Consider the following 9,531-nt stretch of genomic DNA (forward strand, 5'->3'; position numbering starts at 1 on the left):
TGTCCTCCATTTGCTCCTGCAGATCAATTCCGTCGGGAAGGTGCTGTCAGACATCACTGGAAATAAAGTGGGTGCGAGATCAGCAAGTCCGACAGAAAGGATCCTCTTGCACCTCCCACTTCACCCACTAAACAGGGTTCAAGGAGTGACTCAGCGGCAGTAACAGCAGAATATACTGGCACTAGAGTGTGTCCAGCAGATTCACACGGTCGATCCCTGGAATGGTACGCCTAACATACGATGAATGGCTGATGATCCTGGGATTGTATTCATTAGCGTTCGGTAGGTTGAGGAGAGATCTAATAGAAACTTACAAGATTATGCTTGGCTTAGAAAGGGTGAATATTGGGAAGTTGTTTCCATTCGGCGGAGGAGACTAGGATCCAGGGACACAGCCTGATAATTAGAGGGGGTTAATTTAGAACAGAAATGAGGAGACATTTCTTCAGCCAGAGAGTGTGGGCCTGTGGAATTCATTGCCAGGGAGCGCAATGGAGGCCAGGACGTTAAATGTCTTCAAGGCAGAGATTGATAAATTCTTGATGAAGGAATTAAGGGCTACGGGGAGACTGTGGGTAAGTGGAGCTGAAATGTCCATCAGCCATGATTAAATGACAGAATGGACTCAATGGGCTGAATGGCCTTCCTTCCACTTCTGTGTCTTATGGTCTGAATTCATTGATGTTGACTAGATATTCTAAATTAATCTAGTTCTAAATTAATCTAGTCCCAAATGCCAGCACATGGCCCATACCCCTCTGAACCCTTCCTATTCAGAAACCATCCAGATGCCATTCACATACTGTAATTGTACCAGCCTCCACCATTTCCTCTGGCAGCTCATTCTTTACGCTCACTACCCTGAGTTAAAAAGTTGCCCTTAGGTTTCTTTTAAGTCTTTGCTCATCCACCTCACCCTAAAGCTATTACACTTTAGTTCTGGACACCCCCAAACCCAGGGGACAATATCTCGTCTCTTTACCCAATCCATGCCTTTAATGATTTTATAAGTGTATACAAAGGCCTTTGCCACACTCGGGGAAAACAGCCCAAAACAATTCAGCGCAAACCCTCCAACACTGGCAGCATCCTTGTAAATCTTTTCTGAACCCTTTCAAGTTTCACAATGTCCTTTTGATAGAAGCGAGAGCAAAAGTGGCCTAACCAATGTCCTCTACAGCCACAACATAACCTCCCAACCCCGATACTCAGAGGATTGGGAAAGTTGTATTTTGTGGGTTTTGAAAACTGGGAAAGAATGGAAGTATAACCTGAACTTTTGAGGGTCAGTTTGGAAGCATCAACACTTCGGGGGGTGGGGGGGGGGGGTGCAGAAAGATGAGGGAACGAAACCAAATGTGCCGGAGCCAACACGGAGCAAGAACAGAGGATGTAAAACTGTTGCAGCCAGCTTGAAGCTGCAACGTGGATCATTGCACGTGCTGTACTTGAACCTGATGCATTTATTTGTGGGAATCAGATGCATTTTAAAAATAAAAATTAAGTATCTCCCCCTCCCCAATTGCTATCATCCGTCCCTCCTCACCCGGGTAATTAAGACACATACCTGAATTGGCAGAGTAGATTCCCTCCTTGGATTCACTCCAGTTGCTACAAGTGAACAGATTACCACCTCCCTCTCTCCGTCCCATGATGAGGAGTTGCCCAGAGGAGGGTGTTTCACATTGAAACTGATACGGCCACTTCTGCGTTGTGATGTCAAAAATGGGGCAGGGAGCGGGGACAGGCCGACAGGAGAACTCTGCAGCAGATGGAAGGAGAGCAGTTTGCAAAAATCCCTTCCCTTCAAAGAATCCTCACAGTGTGGAAGCAGGCCACTCGGCCCAACAAGTCCAAACCAACGTTCTGAATGGTAATTCACCCATATCCCTCCCCTTATTGCCCGACATTTATCCCAGAGTCATACACCGAACTTACACATCCCTGGACACTATGGACGGAATTTAGCATGGCCAATCCACCCTTGAAGATCTGGATCCCAGGCAGGACCCCTCCGTCTCGAGATCGGTCAAAGAACAAACGGGATGCGGACTGTAAAAAGCAAAGTTATTAGTTTAATAAAGCAAGGCAGTCTGACGCAATTCTGTACAGCAACACAGAAGTTAAAGCTTCTGAGCTCCGTGGCGAAATTGCAGAATTACTTTCGAAAAAAACATGTAAATGATGTGTAATTTAAGAGAAAGCACAGCCTTAAAAGACCAATCAAATGTAATAAGGTGACATGATTGACAGCAGGGTAGTCCAATATTTTCTAGGAAACAGATTGTTTTACTCTCAAAATCATCCCGTGCTTGCGAGTTCAAGGTTAGTTTGAATACCAAATTCATATGATTCATATTATTAAACTCCATTGTTTTCTTTTCCCCAAAGCTAACCAACTCAGCAAAGCAGCAATTCAAGTTCACAGGATCAAATCATAACCTGAAGCCATTTTAAATTGAAAAGTCATTTTGTGGTTTATAAAAATCTACATACACCTGTTGCTCCTAACAACAGCCTAAATTCAAATTTTAAATTCTCATCTTCCCCTGTGTTCATCGCCATCATTGCAAGCTCATCAGACAAGCCCCTTGCAAGGGGGAAGATGATAAAGATCGAACTTGCCCTGCTGTGTGGACTTGCCATTGCCAGCATTGGTGCACAAGGGACAGTTTACCTGTGCGATCCTGAGCAACCAGAGACTGTGTGCCAACTATGCCAGGAAGATGTCCTCGTCTGCTGAGGGACTGAGCATTACCAAGAATGACTACTGCAGTGGTCAGAGATTGAACAGTTCATTTACAGAACAAGTCTAAATGGTCTTTACCCTGTCAAGGTGTTGTGTGCCAGTTTTATACCAGTTGTGCTATGAGCTACCCTGGTAAGCCTTGCCCCATCCAAATAGGTCACACCGCAAAAGAGAAGATAGGGAAATGTTATCTTTCGATTACAATTTGTTTCTTCAAAGTCACAATAGTATATTTGGCAGGGATGAAGTGGTCTGTTATGTGCTGACTTCAGCAAAAGACTCTGAACCCGACTGACACCAATGTCTTCCCAGTTATGGGATGGGTGGAACTGTTCTGGGACAATAACCGCATCTCTTACCGAAAGACCTATCTATTGAACAGCCTCAAGGAAGTCACAAAGACAGGCATGCCTCTTATTGGCAAGGTCCCTCCCTTACCTACACTAAACCTGGTTATTATTTTGAATAAGGTAAGTACTCCTCGTGCTGTAACTGTAGGAACATAGTCTCCCCTGAGTTTTGCATAGAATGGAAGAATCCAAATACAAAACAGTAATATCACTCTTTGGGATATGCAGCTCTCTGTACTTTTTTCTGTTGGAGCATTTTCAGGAGTTATTAGTCATCAAAACCGTACTTATATCGTTTGTGGTCTCCACCTTTTGGATAATGAGACAACTGCTGCTTTATTGAGATGAGGATTTAAAATTTGAATTTAGGCTGTTAGGAGCAACAGGTGTATGGAGGTTTTCATTAACCACAAAATTCAATTTTAAATAATATTTTTAAATAAATATAACAAAATGGCTTCAGGTTATGATTTGACATTGAACTTGAATTGCTGCTTTGCTGAGTTGGTTGGATTTAGAAATAAAAGAGAACAATGGAGTTTGCATAATATGAATCATAAGTAATTTGGTATTCGAACTAATCTTGAACTAACAAGCATGGGATGATTTTGCGCGTAAAACAATCTGTTTCCCAGGAAATATCATTGGACTAACCTGCTGTCAATCATGTCACCTTATTACATTTTATTGGTCTTTTATTGTAATTCAGGCTGCGCTGTCGCAAAAATAAATAATGCGTAATTTTCAAATGTAATTGTGTAATTTTGCCACGGAACACAGAAGCTTTTAACCTGTGTTGCTGGACAAATTTGTGCAAGGCTGCCTTATGTCATTAAGCTGATCACCTTGCTTTAAATAGACCGTACTCATGGTGATTCTTTTGACCGATCTCGGATCGAGAGAGCCGATTGAGGGGGTCCAGACCTTCACCCTAACCTGCAGAACCCCGAACACTATGGATAAACTTACCTCGGCCAATCCACTCTAACCTGCACACCTCTGGACACTGGGGGTAAATTAGCATGGTCAACATACACTAACAAGTACATCCTTGGGCATTATCAGTAATTTAGCATGGCTGAACCCCCTCTAACCTGCACATCGCTGGACAGTCTGGGGAATTAAACTCGGCAAAGGCCGAGGTTACCACGAGGTTGGAATTCTCTCCCAGAAATGACAGTTGATGGTGCCCTCACCAAGATGGCCGCCCGCGCTCCCCGCCCCAAGACAACATGCGCCTGACCCTTACAAAGATGGCGGCCGGTTGCCCGGGCAACCCGAGAGCGCCTTCGCCGGTGAAGTAAACACTGGGCCTGTGGTGATTTTATTGGAGGCCTCAGGCCTCCCCTAGGAGTTTATAAACTCCCCAGTCTCCCTCCTCCCGCGGTTTCCAATCCTACCCTGTCTCACTGTCTCCTCTCCCCGGGGGCAGGAGCCAGGTCTTGGCGCTCGGGCCTGGCGACCTCCCCGGGATGTTTCTGAAACCTGGTCCTGTTCTGAAGGAGGATCACCGGGACCCCAAATGATTTCTCTCGGCACGAGCTGCCGGACCTGCTCAGCTTTTCCAGCGGTTCTTATTACTTCAGCCACCGGCACCATTCTCCTCCCACACTCAGTAACACCGCCTCAGTCCTGCTGCAGGACCTGCACTGCACATGCGCCAGCTCACAAGGGGTGGGGCCCAGGATTGTGACGTCTCCTGGGTTGAGGGGGCGTGGTTGGGGAGGCCACCAAACAATCGGTGACAATGGGGGCGGGGCGATCGTTTTGCCGGCCCCCAGCCTCCAGAAAGGGGCGATTTCAAAAAGTTTCAACGTCGTGTTTTTTTAACTTTTCAGCCCGTTGTGAAATGTTATTCTGGACCTCTGGAAGGGTCAAACATTAGGAAAGTTTCAAACAGAAACAAAGGGATATTAAAAATTATAAATAAAAATAGGTAAGTTAATTTACAAAAGAGACCTCCACTAAATATCAAAAAGGACAGCAAAAGCTTCTGTTGGTCTGCGAATGGGAACAGAGTCGCTGAGCTAAGTGTGGTACCTTGGAAGATGAAAACTGTGAGTTCATGGGGGAACATTGAAGTGGCAGAGATGATCTCAGTTTTTATGTTGGCAGACAACAGAACTATTCCTATTAGAATTGGCAAGTCAGAGGCTATAGAAAGGGTAGAACTTAAACAATCAACGTTGAGAGGGTAAAGGTACACAGGAAACTATTTGGATTGGGGACAGACAAGTCCACTGGTGCTGATGGCCGACACCCTGGGTCCTGAACGAAGTGGCAGCGGAGATCGTGAACTCATTAGTTACAATATTCCAAAAATCTCTTAACATGGGAAAGATTCATTGCGTTTATTTAAGACTGATATATATATATATATATATATATATATATATATGTTCCTGATTGTCAAGGGGATCAAAGGTTATGGGAAGAAAGCTGGAGAATGGAGTTCAAAAACATCTCAGCCATGATTGAATGGTGGAGCAGACTCGATGGACTGAATGGCCTAATTTCTGCTCCTGTGTCATATGATCTTATGGTTCCATTGGATTGGAAAAATGCTAATGTAACACCTGTATTCAGAATGGGATGGAGGCCATATTTGGGAAATTGCAGACCAGTTCATTGAACATTTGTTGTAGAGTCATAGAGATGTGCAGCACGGAAACACTCTTCAGTCCAACTTGACCATGTCAAAAGATATCCTAACCTAATCTAGTCCCATTTGCCAGCACTTGACTCATATCCCTCTAAACTCTTCCTATTCATCTACCCATCCAGATGCCCGTTAAATGCTGTAATTGTACGTGCCTCCACTACTTCTTCTGGCAACTCATTCCATACAAGCACACCCTCTACATGAAAACGTTGCCCCTTAGGTCCCCTTTACATCTTTCCCCTCTCACCCTACATCTATGCCGACTAGTTCTGGACTCCCCCACCCCATTGAAAAGACCTTGTCTGTTTATGCTATCCATGCCCGTCATTGTTTTATGAACCTCCATCCTCACCCTCTGAACCTCCACGGAAAACAGCCCCTGCCTATTAAGCCTCTCCCAAATGCTCCAACTCTGGAAACATCAGTGTAAGTCTTTTCTGAACCCTTTCAAGGGAGAAGGCAGGAAAATGGGGGTGATGAGCAGTCTTGATTGAATGAAGCAGCAGACTTGATGGGCTGAATGGCCTAATTCTACTCCTATATTTGAAAACTTTTGAACTCTGGAGCAGTCAGGACTTGAACCCAATTCAGGGTTAGGGTCACTGCCTCTGTGCGACAAGACATCGAGGAAAATATCAAATCCTCCCCATCGGGGAATTGCACCCCCAGTCTCCTGAGTCACAGATGGGGATACGAACCACTACACTCCCGAGAATGCTCGACAGTTGCAAGATGATGGAGATAGGGGTGGAGAATAGGTGGGTGCTTCAGGAACTATTATAGACATGAAAGTGTGAATGGCATCTTTATGTACTGTGTAAAAACAAGGACTGCAGATGCTGGAAACCAGAATCTAGATTAGAGTGGTGCTGGAAAAGCACAGCAGGCCAGCAGCATCCGAGGAGCAGGACTAAGCCAGCCAATGATCTGACCTGTGCCACACAAGCACAGTCCCCCTGGAGTGTTACCAGAGGTATATTCAGTCTGTAGGAAGAGATCCAATTCCCGGTTTGACCTGGAATGTAATCCCCACAGGCACACAGGGAGCGGTGATCCACTTGCTCCACATGTGGGAAGGGATTCACTGAGTCATTCAAATTCAAACACATCATTGACTTCCTACTGGACAGAAAGGATTAAACTTCTCAGCAACAACCGCTTTTTAAAAAGTTAAATTTCAATAGTTGTAGCAAGAATCACAGTTTCTCAAACTGTGGGACAATACTAGTGATGTTGAGAGACCAGGTTTGGAATGCATGGCCGCCCAGGTAATAATGGTTGCTATGGGGCTCACAGTGATGACTGACGGGACGTCCCTTTAGATGCTCGGTTGTTTCTGTGTTGTTGATGAGGCTTGGCCTCATGGACTGCTCTCTGAAGTCAGATTCAAAATGAGTTTTGAAAATTATGAGAAAAATCATACCCAGAAAAGACAGTGAAAAACTGTTCACCATGGTAAAAGCATTGAGAATAAGAATGCAGATTTCAAATCCATTACAAGGAAGAAAATGTGATGTAAGAAAGAAATTTCACACAGTGAGTAAATAGATCTGGAAGACATCGCATGGAACAGTGGTTGAAGCAGATTCAGTTAAGAGCATTGGAAAATTATTTGATGACAAGCAATGTACCAGTTTCCAAGGAAACGTCAGGAAAATGGCACAACGTCAGAAAGCTCATTTAGAGAGCTGCATGGACACAATTGGCTGAATGGCCTGCTTCTGTGATTTAGTAATTCAGTGGTTCATAATTGCTTATCAGGTCTTCATCAGTTGTGAACGTCAAGCTAACATCTGCTATTTTGTATGGTCAGTCAGATCAATGTTTTATAACTGCAGGGATTGGGACTAGGACCCCAGGTATTCACAGTATGTGTCAATGATTTAGATGAGGGAACTGATTGGAATATATCACAAATTGCAGATGACACGAAGCTGGGTGGAAGGGTGAGCTGTGAAGAGGATACAATGTTATTTGGACAGTCTGAATGAGTGGGCAAATGTATATCAGGTGCAGTTAGTGTGGATAAACGTGAGGTTATCCACTTTTCTAGCAAAAAGAGAAAAGCAAATTATTTGAATAACTGTAACCTGGGAGATGGGAAGGTTCACCAAGAACTAATCCAAGGTGGAGGACTGGAAAATTTGTGGCTGTTAGAGCTGCTCCTTTTTTGAGATATTTTCAGTGTTGGAGGCGATTTCCTTGAATTCCAGAAGCAGCAATTAATGTTTTATATGCTGATGCATTGTCTCGGAACTTTAGAGTAAAAAACTCAAGACAACAGCAATTTCAAAATGGAGAAAGACAGCCAAAGGCAGCAAGCACATGGTCTGTAAGGGAGAGAGAGAGAGAGAAAGAAACGTATACTACTAACGGTTACAGCAGTGAATCTGCATAGTTACTGCCTTTGCTGTTTGAAATCATGTATCTCTGGACATCTTGGAAAAATTAACAAACAACAAAATTCACAGCTGATCTTGGAGGAACATGTGTCGGAGAGCTCACAGCACAGGAACAGATTACTGCATAGTTTTTAATGTGTAACCTTGCCGTAAGTCTGCAGTCGTGAATCGAGTGGGTGCTTTATTGATTATATGTCTTGAGATTTTAGAAGTTCACCAGCGAGTCCACAGCAGGGAATGGCTAATCACCTGCTCCAAGCACAGGAAGGGATTCATCAATTCTTCCTGCCTGCAGACACACGAGCGGGTCCACACCAGGCACAGCATGCTCACCTGCTCTCAGTGCGGGAAGGGCATCACCCCCTCCTCCAACCTGCAGAGGCACCAGTGAGTTCATGTGCCATCATAGGGTGATTGAAGGAACAAGGGCTGAGTGCCATTATCGACTGGACTATCAACCCAGTTCTGGGGACTCCTGGGTTTGAATCCTGCCACAGCAGATGGCGGAATTGGAATTCAGTCAGAAATCTGGAGTTCAGAATCTAATGATGAAATCATTTTCTGGGGAAAGAAAACCCTCTGATTCACTCATGTTAGAGTCTGTCTGCAACCCAATCTTGAGTCAGATTGGTTCTGTTACCAAAGTAGGGATTTATAACATGTCACATGGATTGACTGCCTGAAGATTGTGTGCTTTTTGAGCAAAATATAATGTACCTGCAAATAAAATTCTGCAATTGCAATTTCACCCCATAAACTGATGTGTGTGCATGCATGAGAGCGTGTGTGTTTGTGCATAAGAGCATGTGTTTGCATTCGACCATGCTTGGTAACATGTGTGAGTAATGGGGTACAAGCCTGTGTGAGTGGGGTCACTTGTAGTGTGACATGAAACCAAGGTCCCTGTTGAGGCCATCCTCATGGGTTCCGTACTTGGCTATCAGTTATACAACACACATTGGAGAGAGCAGGGTGGGGCTTGTCTTTCAATTTGCAGAAGGTGGGAGGTTCTGGATGTTGTGATCCAGGGGAAACACATCCTGGAGGACATTCGTTCAGAGAGATGGAGCTGGAAGCCAGGCTGCAAACATGTTGAGGGTAAAGTGAGAAAGTTAACCAGACACTTTATTCTGGGAGACGGTCATTCCCTTCTGGAGAGAGCCTTTTGTTTGCATCAGTGGACAGGGTCAGGAGGGTGTAAGTGCAGGTCTGGCAGGTAAAGGGGATCTGATAGAGGGCTGCAGGTGGTCGGAGCTAACTGGTTGGGCAGTGGGAGTAAAAACAACATTGGGGAGGGGGAGGTGGTGGTAAGGGACAGAACAGTGACAGGGATGGTCTCCGTTCTCTGCAGTTGTCAGCAGGAGCACA

This window comes from Chiloscyllium punctatum, chromosome 36, assembly GCF_047496795.1.
Source record: "Chiloscyllium punctatum isolate Juve2018m chromosome 36, sChiPun1.3, whole genome shotgun sequence".
NCBI classification, from domain to species: domain Eukaryota; kingdom Metazoa; phylum Chordata; class Chondrichthyes; order Orectolobiformes; family Hemiscylliidae; genus Chiloscyllium; species Chiloscyllium punctatum.